This window comes from Schistocerca serialis, chromosome 6 (genome assembly GCF_023864345.2).
Source record: "Schistocerca serialis cubense isolate TAMUIC-IGC-003099 chromosome 6, iqSchSeri2.2, whole genome shotgun sequence".
Taxonomy (NCBI): domain Eukaryota; kingdom Metazoa; phylum Arthropoda; class Insecta; order Orthoptera; family Acrididae; genus Schistocerca; species Schistocerca serialis.
The window spans coordinates 732,412,497-732,428,645 of record NC_064643.1 but is presented as its reverse complement, the minus strand read 5'-3'; the positions used below and the strand labels follow the sequence as shown (position 1 = coordinate 732,428,645).

The following is a 16,149-nucleotide window of genomic DNA, read 5'->3' as shown; positions in this document are numbered from 1 at the left end:
TACAGCGCTGTTGTAGCCCAACATGCTCTACAGAGTGTCGACATGTTGCATTGGCCTGCTCGAACAGCATTCCTAGGGATGTTTTCCAACAGGATAACGCTCGCACATACACTTCTGTTGTAGCCCAACATGCTCTACTGAGTGTTGACATGTTGCATTGGCCTGCTCGAACAGCATTCTTAGGTATGTTTTCCAACAGGATAACGCTCGCACATACACCGCTGTTGTAGCCCAACATGCTCTACAGAGTGTCGACATGTTGCATTGGCCTGCTCGAACAGCATTCTTAGGGACGTTTACCAACAGGATAATGCTCGCACATACACCGCTGTTGTAGCCCAACATGCTCTACAGAGTGTCGACATGTTGCCTTGGCCTACTCGAACACCGGATCAGTCCCAAATCGAAAACAAATGGGACGTCATCGGCGACAACATCAGCCTCATCTACGACCATCGTTGACCGTCCCTGTAATGACCGCCCAAGTGCAACAGGCATGGACCAGCATCCGAGAAACTGACATCTGGCACATATACAACAAATAAAAGTACGTTTGCATGTTTGCATTAAACATTCTGGCGGTTACACCGGTTATTAATGTGCCAGCATTTCACATTTGCAGCCGGCTTGTGTGGTCGAGCGGTTCTAGGCGCTTCAGTCCGGAACCGCGCAACCGCTACGGTCGCAGGTTCGAATCCTGCCTCGTGCATGGACATGTCTGATGTCCTTAGGTTAGTTAGGTTCAAGCAGTTCTAAGTTCTAGGGGACTGATGACCTCAAATGTAAAGTCCCATAGTGCTCAGAGCCGTTCTTGAACCAAACAGGAGTCATAAGGGGGTGTAGAGCCAAAGTTCAAGCATGATACAGAAAGGGAAATTGAGATATGCAATGCATGTCATGAAGAACGACAACACGTTGACCATGCAGATATGGAATGCAACAAGCATCGCTGTGAACAACAAAACAAGCAAACATGAACGCTTCGCGTTATGGCTCAGAAGGGCCAGTCGGGACCGGCCGATTCTGCACTTCGTTATTTTGCGGTTCGTTCGTCTTGATAGCACCAAGTGCCGATATGATGATGATTTTTTCCAATTATTTTCCATAAAAGTATTCTCCGCTTTTTACATTACAGTCAAGTCGTAGCAGGAGTCCAACAGTCCTTGTTTTCATACGGCAGTCAAGGTGTACGGGACAAACTTTCCACATACTTCTCGCTTCTTCGGAACATTCTGGAGGAGGTATTGAGCACCTGATTTAGAGAAATTTCTCCACGGCGATTTGTTACAAAACTACGTTGACACGTCCACCACTTAACACTTCCTGCCCACAACTGACGGGGACGGGTCGAATGCACATTTATTGTTTACGACTCGTAGTTGAAGCTGCCCCCGTAGTAACACTGCTGAAGATCCTTGTACGTCAGGAAAAAAAATTAGTCTCGGACCTTTTTGGGACAGAGGGTGCGCACAAATTCCTGTCAGAAGTGAAAGGACCAACTGGGAAACGAACCTCGGACCTCTGAATTTGTCCTTCGGTACTACCAGGTAACACAAAAGCTTTCAAACAATCCAAATACACTGACGGAGAAAAATCCAAACACCAAGAAGGAGCCGGCCGGATTGTCCGAGCGCTTCTAGGCGCTACACTCTGGAACCGCGCAACCGCTACGGTGGCAGATTCGAATCCTGCCTCGGGCATGGATGTCTGTGATGTCCTTAGGTTAGTTAGGTTTAAGTAGTTCTAAGTTCTAGGCGACTGATGACCTCACAAGTTATGTCCCATAGTGCTCAGAGCCATTTGAACCAACCAAGAGGGAGTTGTGCACGATCAACAAAGGTTGGTAAGCGTATTTCTACAAATGAAAAGTGACGTCTGTTCAGTCGCATACGAGTGGGGCTAGCAGCGAAACTGTGAGGGTGCAAATTAGATCTGTTTTAAGCACGCGCTGTGAAGGTAGTGAACGATAGTTACCTTTGAGATTGAACGTAGTGAGTTGATGTTAGTCAAGAATGCCTTCAAGTCGAACACACCTTTATAAAAACCCCTCTGAGTTTGAACGAGGTCGTTTAATAGCGCAACGAGAAGCTGTCTGTTCTTCTGCGATATTGCTGAAAGCCTCGGCAGGAATGTAGCCGCTGAAAATGGTTCCTGACAGCGGTTCTCACAGGTCAGGCAGCCACGTAGCTCTACCGAGAGGGAAGATCCCAGTGTTCGGCGTATGGCTGTGGTGCATCGTAGTGTGTCTGCAGCAGCAGTTTGAGCAGCGGTTGGAACTACAGTGCCACAATAAACAGTTACAAATCGGTCACTTCAAGGACAGCTCCGAGCCAGATGTGGTGGAGCGTGCATATTCCACTGAACTCAAACCACCGCCGCTTGTGAGTTGGACGGCGTCAAGAGAGCTTATTGGAGGGCGGAGTGAAGATCTGTTACGTATTCTGATGAAAGGCCGTTCTGTCCTTGTGCTACTGGAAGTGTATTTTGGTTATAAGAGACCAGGTGAGAGTCTGAAACCAACATGTCTGCGTGCTTGATACACTGGGCTTATGAGTTGTGGTCTGGGGTGCGATTTCGTGTGACAGGAAGAGCGCTCTCGCGATTGTCCCACGCATCCGGACTGCAAATCTGTACGTCAGTCTATTGATACGACCTGTTCTGCTGTCATACATGACCAGTGTTACAGCGGCTGTTTTCCAACAGGGTAACGCTCGCCCACATACCAGTGTTGTAAACCAACATGTTCTATCGAGAATGTCGACATGTTGTCTAGGCCTGCTCGATCACCAGACCTGTCTCCAGTCGAGCACATCTGGAACACCTTCGGATAATTCCAGCGTCATCCACAAACATCGTCAACCGTCCCTGTATTGGCCGACAAAAATGCAACAGGGATGGAACTCCATCACACAAACTGTCATCCGGCATCTCTCCGACGTAATGCATGCACCTATTCATGCTTGCATTAGATGTTCTGGCAGTTACACCGGTTACTAATATGCCAGAATTTCACATAGGAATGATTTTCCTCGCGCTTACATTAATCTGTGATCTTTCGAGGTTAATCGATTAAATATGCTACCTCGACGAGAGTAGCAACGGAATTTCATTAATCTAGATTAATTCTTTCTTGGTGTTTGGAATTCTTTCCGTCAGTGTAATAACAATGTAATTGCTGTAATTATATGTCTATTAACCCGCCCTTTTAGCCATGCGGTCTAACGCACGGCTTTTCGGATTTGGAAGGAGCGCTTGGTCCCCGGCGCGAATCTGCCCAGCGGACTTGTGTCTGGGTCCGGTGAGCCGGCCAGTCTGTGGATGGTTTTTAGGCGGTTTTCCATCTGCCTCGGCGAATGCGGGCCGGTTCCCCTTATTCCGCCTCAGCTACACTATGTCTGCGACTGCTACGCAAATAAGTTCTCCACGTACGCGTACACCACCATTACTCTACCATGCAAATAGAGGGGTTCCACCTATGTGTTGTGAGACGTTCCGGGTGGGGGGGAGGGTGGGGGGGGGTCCGCCGGGGGCCCGACCGCATAATAACCCGGTAAGGGTGATTCGGTGTGGGGCGGCGGAGGGGTGGAGTGGACTGCGGTAGTCGTCGTGGGGTTGTGGACCACTGCGGATGGGGCGGGGACGGAGCCTATCCGTCGTTTCTAGGCCCCCAATAAACATATAGTACAATACAATACAATATTATGTAGCTAGAATTCCTGTGCAAATATAGCATACGCTGTTTCGAGAGGTAAATTTAAATATTTTCTCTGCAGTCCGCTGATGACACACCAACTGTTACTGTAATAACCTTTTATAATTTTGTGCGATGCTATCGAGAATTATTGACTTTGCAAAGATCTCACGTAAGACTGAAATTTCTTAGCTGTAGAAATGCGATCACCAGATTTCAGAAACTCTTCCATTTCTTTGTTCCAGATGACAATGGTGTTAATGGGTGAGTACTCAGTGGAATGCGGCGCAAAAAATATACAGCTGCTTGCAAGCGATAGCATGACTCTAGAAGCCCGGTAATCTTGTACTGCAGCTTATGGCTTCTATTTAATTATCGGTAAGTCATACACTTGGAAATACGTTTACTGATTAAGCAGAATGAACTCTTTTCTTTCCTAATGCGTGTCTCATACTGATTCAGGCTTGTGTGTCGTTGTTGTGGTTTTTCCTTTCAATCTGTTTTGTGTTGTCTCATTGTCTTATTCTCACCATTACGCCATTGTTCCCTTCGGAACAAGGGACCGATGACCTCGTAATCTGGTCCCTTCCTCCCTCTTTTAAACCAACCAACCAAAATTAAAAGGGGATCCAGACTTAGACTGTGCACGTCTAGTAACTGGTTGGTTCTCCGTGTTCATCCTGATGTCACATTTCAGATACTCAGTTTTCTTGATTTTTAATCTTAAACCGCAATCGCTTAAGTGATTTTTCCAGCTCATGGCCAAATTCTATAGATATTGCTGGGTTTATTCAGCGATAAATATGAGAGGAATCAGCTCAGATTGCTGGTTCACATCACTATTGATTAGAAACGGAGGTGAATTCCCAGCACCATAGTGAGACCCACTCTTACGATGCAATACACAGTTTCTTCCTGTCTGGTGCCAATGTGTTTCATTCTACCCACACCTACAATCATCGATAGTACATAATACTGTGAATAACCGACTGTATTCAATTTCTACAATGTTTTCCATTTACTGCCAGCTGTTTAAAATTAGCTATTGCTGGACATAACACAGAACTCTACTCGTACCAAGGAGACGTTTATGGCTTGTTCTGTCCAACAGTTCCGTCATTCTATTTTCCTGGAATATGTATGTATTTTTGTTTATAATACAATATTTATCATACATCTAGTACGTTGTATATAGTGGTTTTAAACAGTTCTGGTAATTTTCCCACTGCTATGAAGCCGTAATAATTTAAGTTTATACTCGTGGAGTTTATCACAGCTTGCGCTTTTGTTCCTTCGTCGTCGCTGGTTTATAACTGCCTTTTGAAACTTTGTTTTCCGACATCACATCACTTGGAACTGAACATCTGTTTTGTTGTTTTCTTTTGGTGTTGGCAACTGCCGAACGTTATTGCCAGCTACAGGTGTGTGTGTTTGTGTGTGTGTATGTGAAATGGTATTTGTTTTGCTGCGATTAGTTGAAAATGTATCATTTTTTTATTTTTATAATTTTTATTTTTATTTTGTTTCTTAATGGTGTGTGTGTGTGTGTGTGTGTGTGTGTGTGTGTGTGTGTGTGTGTGTGTGTGTGTGTGTGACAGAGAGAGAGAGAGAGAGTGAGAGTGAGAGAATGACTTTCGGGATGTGGTAGTTTTCCTGCATTTGTATTTGTCATGGTTGTTTAAAATGATTTTTTTCATGTTTTGTCGTGGATGTTGATCTACATGTTGTGCTTTTGTTCCTTTGCTAATATTACTGCATCACAGGAAAGCAAAACGTGCCATAACTGTCTGTAATCCATATATACAACACCCTAATGTAAATTAAATAGTTTAAACAAAAATATGTACCTACTGCAGGTCACTGAAGATGTCTTGCAAAGGATAAAGGCCAAACGCGTATGGCACAAAACCTGTATTTTATTCACTTGTAATTCCATGGTCCCAAAACAAAAATTATCAACACATCGTAGTGTTATACGCAACGGAGGACGACAAGACTACAGAGATTGAAAATGCTATTATGAAAACACAGCATGACTTTAGAAAGAGGGTACTGTAGTAATTGAAATATCTTAATCGAAGCTGTATATCAAAACACTTGGTTTCAAACACCTGCCTTTCCACGTGAGGTCATTCTTCAAGGTTATTTTTTTCTCTCACTCGCTTTCTTTTAAAATCAGCTTCATATTGGGGTGACGCGACCCGCTACTATTTTCTCTCCTGGTGACAACACGTCTATCCGAGTGTAACACTCATACCAAACGTCCACAATTGTTTGTCGGATGTAATGCCGTGTTTCTCTTTATCTACAGTATTATAGCTCTTTGTGATCCTCGATTTTTGATTAGATGCTTGCAATAATGCCTCCTTCTCATATGTTACTACTTATAAAACTCTGTTGATTTCTGTATTGAGTACGGATGCCCTTTTTATATTTACCCCTGCACCCGCCACCCATCCACCGATAACGAACACCTGTAGTGAATCTTTTCACTTTGTTGACGTAATGGTATTGGTTTATATTCACTTACCCCTTATGATTAGCCTCATTCTTTGATGACACATTATCTGTGCCTTATATTTGGAGCACAACCCAGTTCTGTCTTCTGCTGATATAAGGGCACATATTTAAAGTGTAAATTTCAATTACGTACTTGATATGAAGTTGGTTGGAGTCGTTCCCGCCGTACGTTGTTCTAATTGAGCTGTTATTTTAAACCGTTTCCCACTAAGTATTGTGGCTTCATTTAGGTTTTTTCCCTTGTTGTTATATACCCACATTAATTATTGGAAGCTATCGAATTTTAATGACACTTCGTCATCCACATGATAACAATATGTTTTTATATCTGGTAATTTTTTAGTGCTCACTTTATTTCTACTTAATTATAATTATAATTTTACTGTTATTTTAAATACCTTTTATACATCCAGAGTGCATTTTTTCAGTAAAGCCTTTCGTAGGTCACCTACATGGTTTTTCTTCATTCTAACGTCTTTCTCCCGCCACATAACATCACGTTCGTTATCAAGTTGATGCAGGATCTTCACACGCTGACATAATCAACCTATTTCTTTGTTCTTGCGTTTTCCCTACAGATCGGTTACTTTAATCCGTCTCCTACTTAATTTCACAGTCGGTTCTACTTAAGGTGATGTTTTCATTTGGATATAGCATATTCTCATTAATAAGATACACCCTATGACAATCCATCACTCTAAAGGCTAACTAAATCCTGTCCTGTTTAGTTGCCATTCCGTATTTCTTTTTCTATATAACTTGACAAGGACCCTGTACCTTCCATACCAATGGGATGTCCTTGCAGCTGTGTGACAGCTTTTTCTTACTGACTGTTCACTTGTTTTCGCCCTATGCACGTGTACCAACTTATATTTTTACTATACAGTTCGGCATATTTTGTACATAACATGATTTGTCCCTATTTTCTCTTCAGCCTAACAAATAATTCATTTTGATGTTAGAAACAAAACTTATGCACAATCCTGTTTTGAACTATCTTACGTTGATGTCAATTATTGTCATCAGGTTACCATCTATTAGGAGAGTGGGTGCACTCAACGACTGTTATGTAATGTATAAATGATAGAGCGCAGCAATCATTTGTCTTTTTTCATTGTAGCTTTTATTAGGCAAATCCAGATTTTGGCTAATGCCTATCCATTATCAACGCACTATTTTTTTAAATCTCGATGCATGTTAGTTTCCTGTTGTTCGGGCGTCAGTCACAGTTCTTTGAATACTACTGTAACAAATCTTGATTTGCGTAATAAAATCTTCCCAAAAAATAGGACGACTGATTATTGCGCTCTATCGTTTAACAATTATTGTCATTTTCTACGATAACTTTGCACATATTTTTCATAAACCGTGACTACGACTTTTTACAACATCCTTATTACTTCTTTTTATGATTTTCTTATATTTTATTTCTTACTAATGTGGTGCACATTTTGGCCTTTGAATATGTAGGTTTGCTACATCCCGTTACAGTGACACCTTTGTGTTCGATAGCCGTCTTTATAGACTTCATGTACTCACGCCTTATACCCGTTTTTCATATTATTTGTAATTCATAATAGTTTATTTGCATCTATTTGATGTAACCTTTTATAGTGTAATTGAACTTAATTTACACTCTGTAGTTTTAAGTACTAATATATTTGGTAACCATGTAGTGGCCTGAAGAAGGCGTTACTGTGGCGCTGAAACTAGTAGCCTACTCAAAGTTTTCAAAAATAACGACTGATGACATACGTTTCTACGACATAGCGTCATGAGCTAAATATCGGAAGAAGCTACCTCAGCTGAAGGTGGGCGGTGTGTTGCAGAAACTAGTAGACACACATAGTAATAAATCGAGTAATTCGAAGTAAAACTTTACTATTTTGAGAACCTTACATTCAGTTACCAACTGTATTTACCAAATCGAATAGAACGATACACTCCGCTCATGTTTTGAGCCAATCGAAACCTGTGACCAAAGTACTTGCTTAGTACAGTTACTTCATCCAATCTGAACAATGAAGTGTCCAACAGGCCACAAGCAGTTACGCTGCTTCGTGGGTGACAAGAATCTCCGACAAGGTAGTAAAGAGTGTAACGCAGTGATCAGAAGACACCGTTGGTCAATGACAGTGCCCACATTTTCTTACCGGAGAGGAGATTCTTCCCGCCCGAAAAGCACCTTAGATACGGGTGGCTGGTTGGACACATTTATTATTACTCTCTTTGTTGTGTCTAGACAAGACAGCCTAGACACAATGAGGAAGCCGAAAGGCACGCCCTTAAACTCACGCAGGCTGGCATGAGGTCTGAAACAGGATACTTAATGAATGCTATAAAGAAAAGTACGTAGCTTCTGGAATACTTAACTTTAATCCACAATTGTAGAACATCGCTCTTGATGATACAGAAGTAATATAGCAATATAACAAAGGATAATGGCGCCGTGCTAGGTCGTAGCAAATGACTTAGCTGAAGGCTATGCTAACTATCTTCTCGGCAAATGAGAGAGTCTTCGTCAGTGTCTGTTGCTAGCAAAGTCGGCTGTACAACTGGGGCGAGTGCCAGGACGTCTCTCTAGACCTGCCGTGTGGTGGCGCTCGGTCTGCTATCACTGACAGTGGCGACACGCGGGTCCGACGTATACTAACGGACCGCGGCCGATTTAAAGGCTACCACCTAGCAAGTGTGGTGTCTGGCAGTGACACCACACTCTTCACATAACAGCTTTTGGAAATGGGAGAAATTTGTCTTTCAGATGGTGGCAAATTTGTTTTTTTTTTCGATTTTTCAGCCATTTTCACGTCGAGGTCCCCTTAAAGCAAATGGAGCACTGTATTTCATTGCTACCGCACTTTGTAAAATAGTTCCGAACTAGGGTTGGTACCATTCTGCAGTACAGCTGATGTGCGGGGACATAGCGAGAGGGTACGATACAGACGAGAGGGAACGATACAGACACCGTGGGACAAGTACTGCACTGTACCTAAATGTGTACCGTCTAGTAGGCCACGACACACAGCAACAGGTACATTATTTCGCAGGAGAGACAATCTCCAGCCTCAATCGGGTATCGATATAATTCGATGGTGGAAGCTGAAAATTTTTGCCGGAGCGGGACTCGAACGCGTTGTCTGCCGCTTAACGCGAGCGTTTGCCTTAAGCGGCTCGGCCATCCGGACACGTTTTCCATCCCACCCAAATTCTCAACTTGTCTGACGCTAGCAGCGTCCACTCTCCGTCCACCTACTTGCTTCCAGAGAGTTCTGCGTTCCCGCAAGATGCTCCGACTCCATTGTGCATCCGCACTGAAGTGACCAAGGCAGTCATGCTGACAGATACACTGTACATGCGTGTGATATCAGTTGTGTGGGACATGTTAAGCGGGAGATACGGGTTCGAGACCAAGTCCGGCGCGTATTTTCAGCTTCCATCATCAAATTATTTCAGTGCTTGATTGCGTCTTGTGTCTGTCAGTCCTTCGAAATTTGATATTTACAGCCCATGTACCAGACAACAATGCGGCGTGTACTCTGTCAGACATGACGGGCATCAGACATTTTATAGGTACATTATTGTCTCTGCAATAATGTGGCTACTCTTATGTCGTGTTTGTTGCTAGTTTCAAACTGTAGATGTTTTTATGAAAATAGTGTTGATCACTTTTTCCAGTTTCTCAGAAATGGAAATTTTACGAAAAAGAGTATTCGTTTCTTAAAAAAGTTTATTTAGGAACCAAAAATCTCAGCACTGCCGCTGTGGTAAATGTTAAGCCTGTATGTCACTCAGTTAGTAGAAAAATTAAAGGAACCTGTTATAACAAAGACTAAACACATAACGAAAAAAACGGCTTATTCAGGACTAAAATACAGATATCGGATTATTGATTATTCCTATCCCTAGCACAGAGACCCATTGTAGCACTTACTGGTCACCAAATGGAAACAAGAAAGTGAACTAAATTACCTTTTTGCATTATACTGGCAACTACGTTTTAGTCAATATATCTGTCCCAAGGAATCAGGAACTGTGTTGATATTTAAAATATTTCTCATTTATTCTTCATTCTGCAACTGAGACTCAAGAATGATGAGAGATGTTTTAAATATCACTTGCAACTCCATTCCCCTCGCAGTTCTGCGGGCCACCCATTGTGTGCTCAAACAGGTCTCAGAAGACGAGTAATCAAGCCCGCAGGCTATCCATTCAGCCGCGGTCAAAAAGCTGGAGCAGAGAGAATACTAGCGACACTCACACATGAAGCAAATTGGTATACCCGAGCCATCAACTAGATGCGTTTTGGTTCGAACTGATACGGCTTGAAAACCGTAAGACTTTATTCAGGCATATTGCCGCATAAGACTTCGAGGATCGAAGCTAGTTTTCACGCATCTCAGTGTTTATGACATTGTATCAGCTGACCTACGCGTGTTACAATAACACTGGGTGACTCAGAGAAACGGGAACATTTCCACAATCCAATAAAACTAGAAGTGATGAAGGAAAGAAATTGAATTCATAGTAATTGAAAGCTTACAACTTTGCCGTATGTGAAACATTGATGGCATTTATCATTTTTTTTTAATTACGTCCTTTAGATGGCGTCTTCCTGAACGAATAAATTAGTGAAATCTGCTTTTGAGATTCCTCATTGACCACTGCAACATCTCAGCTGGGATACTGTGAATTGCATCCCGAATTGTCTGTTTCAACTTATCCAGGGTTTTTGGTCGAGTCGTGTAGACTTTTCTCTTGAGGTAGCCCCACAAGAAAGAATCACAAACGGATAAATTTGGCGATCTAGGAGGCCAGGGAACGTTACCGACTCGTGAGATCAGACGGCTGCCAAACAATTCTCGCACATATGCCATTGATTTCCGTGCAGTGTGTGATGTCGCTCCGCCCTGTTGAAACCAGGAATCTTAAACGTTTGGAAAGTTGTTCAGTGCAGGTGTAACGAAAGTTTGTAACAAGTCCAAGTAACGATCGGCATTAACAGTTATTGTGTTTTCCTGTTCACTTGCGAAAAACTACGGTCCGATAATCCCATGTGATAGAACACCACACCATACTGTTACTTTACTAACTTGTAAAGGGCGCTCATGAACGTCATTAGGATTTGTGTTTGCCCAGTAACGGTAGTTCTGTTTATTCACACAACCTGTGAGATGAAAATGTGCCCCATCTGACATCCACAACTTGTTTAGAAATTCATTGTCATTGTTTATGTTTGTTATCGTTTGTTGACAGAATCCTAATCGTAACCAGTAATTGTTGTCCTTCAATTGTTGCACCATCTGTAGTTTGTACGGATGATGTTGTATACATAGTTCCGCGTAGTCAGTGCGTACACAATTTTCCCACTAGAGCGCGCCCCGCTAAGCAAAACAGCGCAGGCGCAGCGCTCGTCCATCTCCGCACTACGAGATGGCGCTGCCATAGAGACGTACCAAATTCTGCTTCCGTTGATATGCATATTAATATGTAATGCAGCCAATGAGATTGCTGCTAACGGATAACCTTTTCTCGTCGCGGATCACACTCGCGCAGTGATACATGAACGCGTGAGGTATTATAACGAGTGTACAGACCTCCGATTAGTCAATCTGCATTTGTATGCACCAGTCTGTATGAGTTCTACATTTGTCTGTACCAGTGTATAGTCAAGTTTCAGTCTGCGCCTAATAAGATTACCATATTCCTGTATGAAGATAAATGTATAGACACTTTTGTCAAGTATCAGAGATATACGTGAAATAAGATTAACGTACCAATACCAAAGGAACTTCAGGTTGTCAGTTGTAAATAGCATCCAGAACCAAGTTAAGTAATTTTTATGCTTGTTATTACTTTAATAAATGTGTGTAAAAATTAATCAAGTTCTGTTTAAAGTTGATTACCGTCAATCTGCTACTCTAAGCGTGCAAGTGGCATTTCTATCATTTGACCTAATGGCAGATGATAAACATGCCACGATAAGACCACGAGACATATTGCTGACATTCGCCTACTTCGTTAGAGCGACAAGTCAATCTGATGGTGCGTGTACTGAAAGTCTTACAGTACGCACACCACAGATGAAATTTTAAATCAAGGTGAAGAATTCTGCAAATACTCTCCCGGGACATTCCAACCACTGCTGCTTGTTTACGAATTGAACGCCGTGTTCTCTGTAAGTCAGACTCTTGTACAACGTCAATATTCGCTGGAGAACACACACTTCTTGGTCGTTCTGTTCTTCTTGAGGGTGGATCCAGTCTCTTCAAAGTTATTAATCCAACATTCTATCGCGTGTTTCGACAGAATGGCATTATGACATCCTAAGTTATAAAAACGTCGAAACTGCCTCTGCGCCGCTACCAAACTATCATTGTTTTTATAAAACATTTTTATAGCTAACGCACACTGTTGTCCGTTCCACTGATCCATGGTTACTGAAATGGCCGACTGTTAACTCTCTAACTGTCACGAACCTGCAGTGCTGCCACCTGCCCATGGCTGCCACTACTCATTTCCAACGTTCCCGTTATTCTGTGTCACCCTCTATAATTTTTCAAGTACTTTCACTGGTATACAGTATGTGGTTATTGTCTGCAAAATGTGTTGCGAGAGGTGTTAGTATTAAAAAAGTAATAAATCCATACAGGAGAGTTTCAGCAAAGCTTTGAAAGTACAGGAGAGGAGGTCCTGCAAAGCTGAAGGATCGAGAGTTGTGTCTGGGTAGCTCGCCAAAGGCACACAGCCTTCAGCGTCATAGAAATTTAAAAATAGCCCAGCGAGAGACTCCCTCTGAAAAGGTTCTGTTCAGTACTCAGAAATACGAGAGCCAACTGATCTCTGGTAAGTTTTGGGTATCTGAGAAACTGATTTTGCATCAGTGAAAGGCTGAAATTGATGCACTGTAACCTTCCCTGCGCGTCAACATATTTGCTCGATCTTTGTTATTTACCAAGCATGTCGCCAAATACCACAGTAATTACAACACAAAGAAGCTGACGTGAACTTATGTGGTGTTCCAGAAGGTTGTGTCATTACACCCTTTGTTGTTCTTGATTTACATTAATTACTTGGGAGACAATTTGAAAATCCCTCTCCTAGATAGAATGAAGATTTTGCTGCCGTTTACTGCCAAGACGGAGCTATGAAAGGTCAAAATTAATTACAAAACGATTTAGTCAAGCTATCTGAATTGAGCGAAAAAAAATTGACCCTGAACAATAAATAATGAGCTCTTCAACATTACGTTGAATTTCTGTTAGATGTTAATCGTTACAAATTAAGAGGTTACCGATTCCACTTAATATCTAAGGTTTACAATTACAGGTAACTTAAATTCAAATTAGAATTACAGGTAACTTAAATTCAAACACACACATAGGAAACATTTTAGGGAAATCGAGTGGGGATCGTGTTTCATTTGCAGAACACTCAGAAAGTTTAGCAAATCCACTAAAGTAGCTGCTTGCTCTACACTCAATCGCTCTCATCTTGATTATTTCTGCGCTGTTAGGTCTTCTTACTAGATATGTTTGATAGAAATAATCGAAACACTCAAAAGAGGCAGGCGGATTTTTACCAATAGGTAACAGGGGAGAGAGTGTCAGTGATATGGTATGTGAAATGGACTGGAAATTATTACAACAAAGTCGTATTTCATTCCGAATTTTTCCTCCGAATGTCAAACCATTCTGTTGTCTCCCAGAGGTGAATGATCATCGTCGTAAATATGAGACAACAGGTATCCCATTAAGCTTTTTAGTTTCTCATTTTTCTCATCTAGAACATTAGAGATATAGCCTTAAAGTGGTATATAGAACCCTTTGTGAAATACAGTTTTAGAGCAAATATAGGTGTACTTGGGACAAGGTACTGAATATCATGCCCTAAGTTTTTTTTTTTTTTTTTTTTCAAATATAAACTCTCATTTATTTAACTGGGCTAAATGATTAATATCAAAATGCTAAGCTACTACAATTCCCTCATTTGTCCTTTTAAGTGTGGAACCAGATCTGAAATTATACCAATGGGCTGTCAGCTGTCAATCTCCGATACAGGAGGCCGTTATCAACGTCACTCACGTCATCTCAGATCTAAAACAAGAATTTCGTGCTCTGATTTTCTCGAGACTTCAAACTGGAAAACTGTACGGAATGTTACCTTCTGTTGTAAGGCTACACTGCAGACTAGCAATCTCTGAAAAAACTTCCCTACGCTTACATTTGTATTATAGGTTAACATAGTTTTCATTTTCAGAAAACGTTTTCTCGCTCTTTTTACCCTGTACCTTATATTCCCTTCCGCACCACCATACCGAAACTGTCAGGCAAAGTACTCGTGTCCCGGGTGGTGTAAGTGAAAAGAACTTGCTCCTGTTTGCGAGCCAGATAAATATTAATAGACGTCGGAATCTATACGTCCCGATCAAGTCTGAGACCATGGGAAGCACTGAATAGGTCATCGATTTGTATGGATACCGAGGAAAGATGGCACGAATAGCAACAGTAACAATAAAAAGATTTCGAAAATTTAAGAACAGAGGCGTATTCTGAATTCTGTACAGGACACGGTACTGTTTAATGAGGTCAGCCTCTACTGATACAAACACAGTCACAAAACGACACAAAGACTGACTAGTGAACTAGAGCTACACACACTCACGCACACACACATACACACACACACACACACACACACACAACTGGGAACACATCAGAGAGGGAACGCTAAACCAAAGATAACCAGGTTACTTCTTCTTCTTTCTGCGTTTTCTCTATAGCATCGCCGTCTCTCTCATCCAAGTTTACACATCCTTCTATCTTACCATTCCTCTTCTTGCATGGCTCTGTCCAGCTTCGCACGCCTCATTCCATCATTCCAATGTAGCCGGTGTCTTCCCCTTTTTCTGTGCCGTGAAGGTCCCCAGAGCCACATTTCAGAAGGCCAACTTTCCTCTGACATTCTTCTAAGATGATCATATCATGATAGCCGTTTATTTTCAATTGTGTCTACAATGCACTTTGTAATTCCAATCTGTTAGCGTAATACTTCATTTCTTATCTTCTCTCTTCTCCTTACTTCACAACTTCACCTCCAAAACTCTATTTCCATTGCCTTTAATTACTTCTCACTGACCTTGGAGACCTAACAAAGTTCAGCACCATAAAGAGCCATGCCCTCAACTATAGTTTCATATATTCTCCTTTTAAAGATTCTTCAAGAAGTTTCATTCCAAACAACGGAGTGTAACTGCTTAATTGACACCTTTCCCTTTTATATTCAATGCTTTACTTCCTACTTGCTTCTATCTTTTTATCCGAAGTGATTGAACCTAAATATTTATATGACCGACTACACTCTACTATGGATCCATCATCCAAAACAAAATTCCTTCCTATACCACCGACATTGTAGTCTTTGTAAAGTTATCTTTCATGCGTTGTTTACACAACAAAAAAAGGTGTGTGGCGGGAGGGCGGGGGGGGGGGGGGGTGAGACTTCGATGAACCTTACCGCATGTCTAGCCCTGCTGCTTTGCCGTTGTATCGCGAAATACCCATGGTCACCAAACGACCGAAACACGGCGGTCGAAACCGAGTGACATCACTAACCTGTGTCCAAAGTGATGAACGGTTGAACTTAACTGAAGCATAGCAGTGAGCGCCCATAGCGAAGACGCGACAGTAGGCAAGACGGCAGCTGCTGGTCCTTCCAAGAAGATTTCGCCGAATCGGCTGTTACGGCTGCGAGCTCGGTTTTTGCTAGCAGGCCGGCGCTGCAAACTACAAAAAATACCCCTGCTGCCAACCTTCGGGGCGAGCCAAGAGCTAGTTCTCGCCAGCTGGGCCGTAGAACTGACCGCTTACTTTTTTCTCCAGAAGTTGCCCTCCCTGTCGCCACTACAACCGCCAGAATGGCGGACTTTTCTGCGTCCTTTG

General features: G+C 42.2%; 1 long non-coding RNA gene across 1 annotated transcript in view; it reads left to right on the top strand.

The window, feature by feature from the left end:
• The window catches only part of LOC126484566 (uncharacterized), a 180,081-nt gene that overhangs the window by 143,648 nt on the left and 20,284 nt on the right, over window positions 1-16,149 (top strand). Inside the window, exon 2 of the long non-coding RNA XR_007587879.1 lies at window positions 3,937-3,955. This is a non-coding gene — a long non-coding RNA (uncharacterized LOC126484566). The remainder of the gene's footprint in view (window positions 1-3,936; window positions 3,956-16,149) is intronic.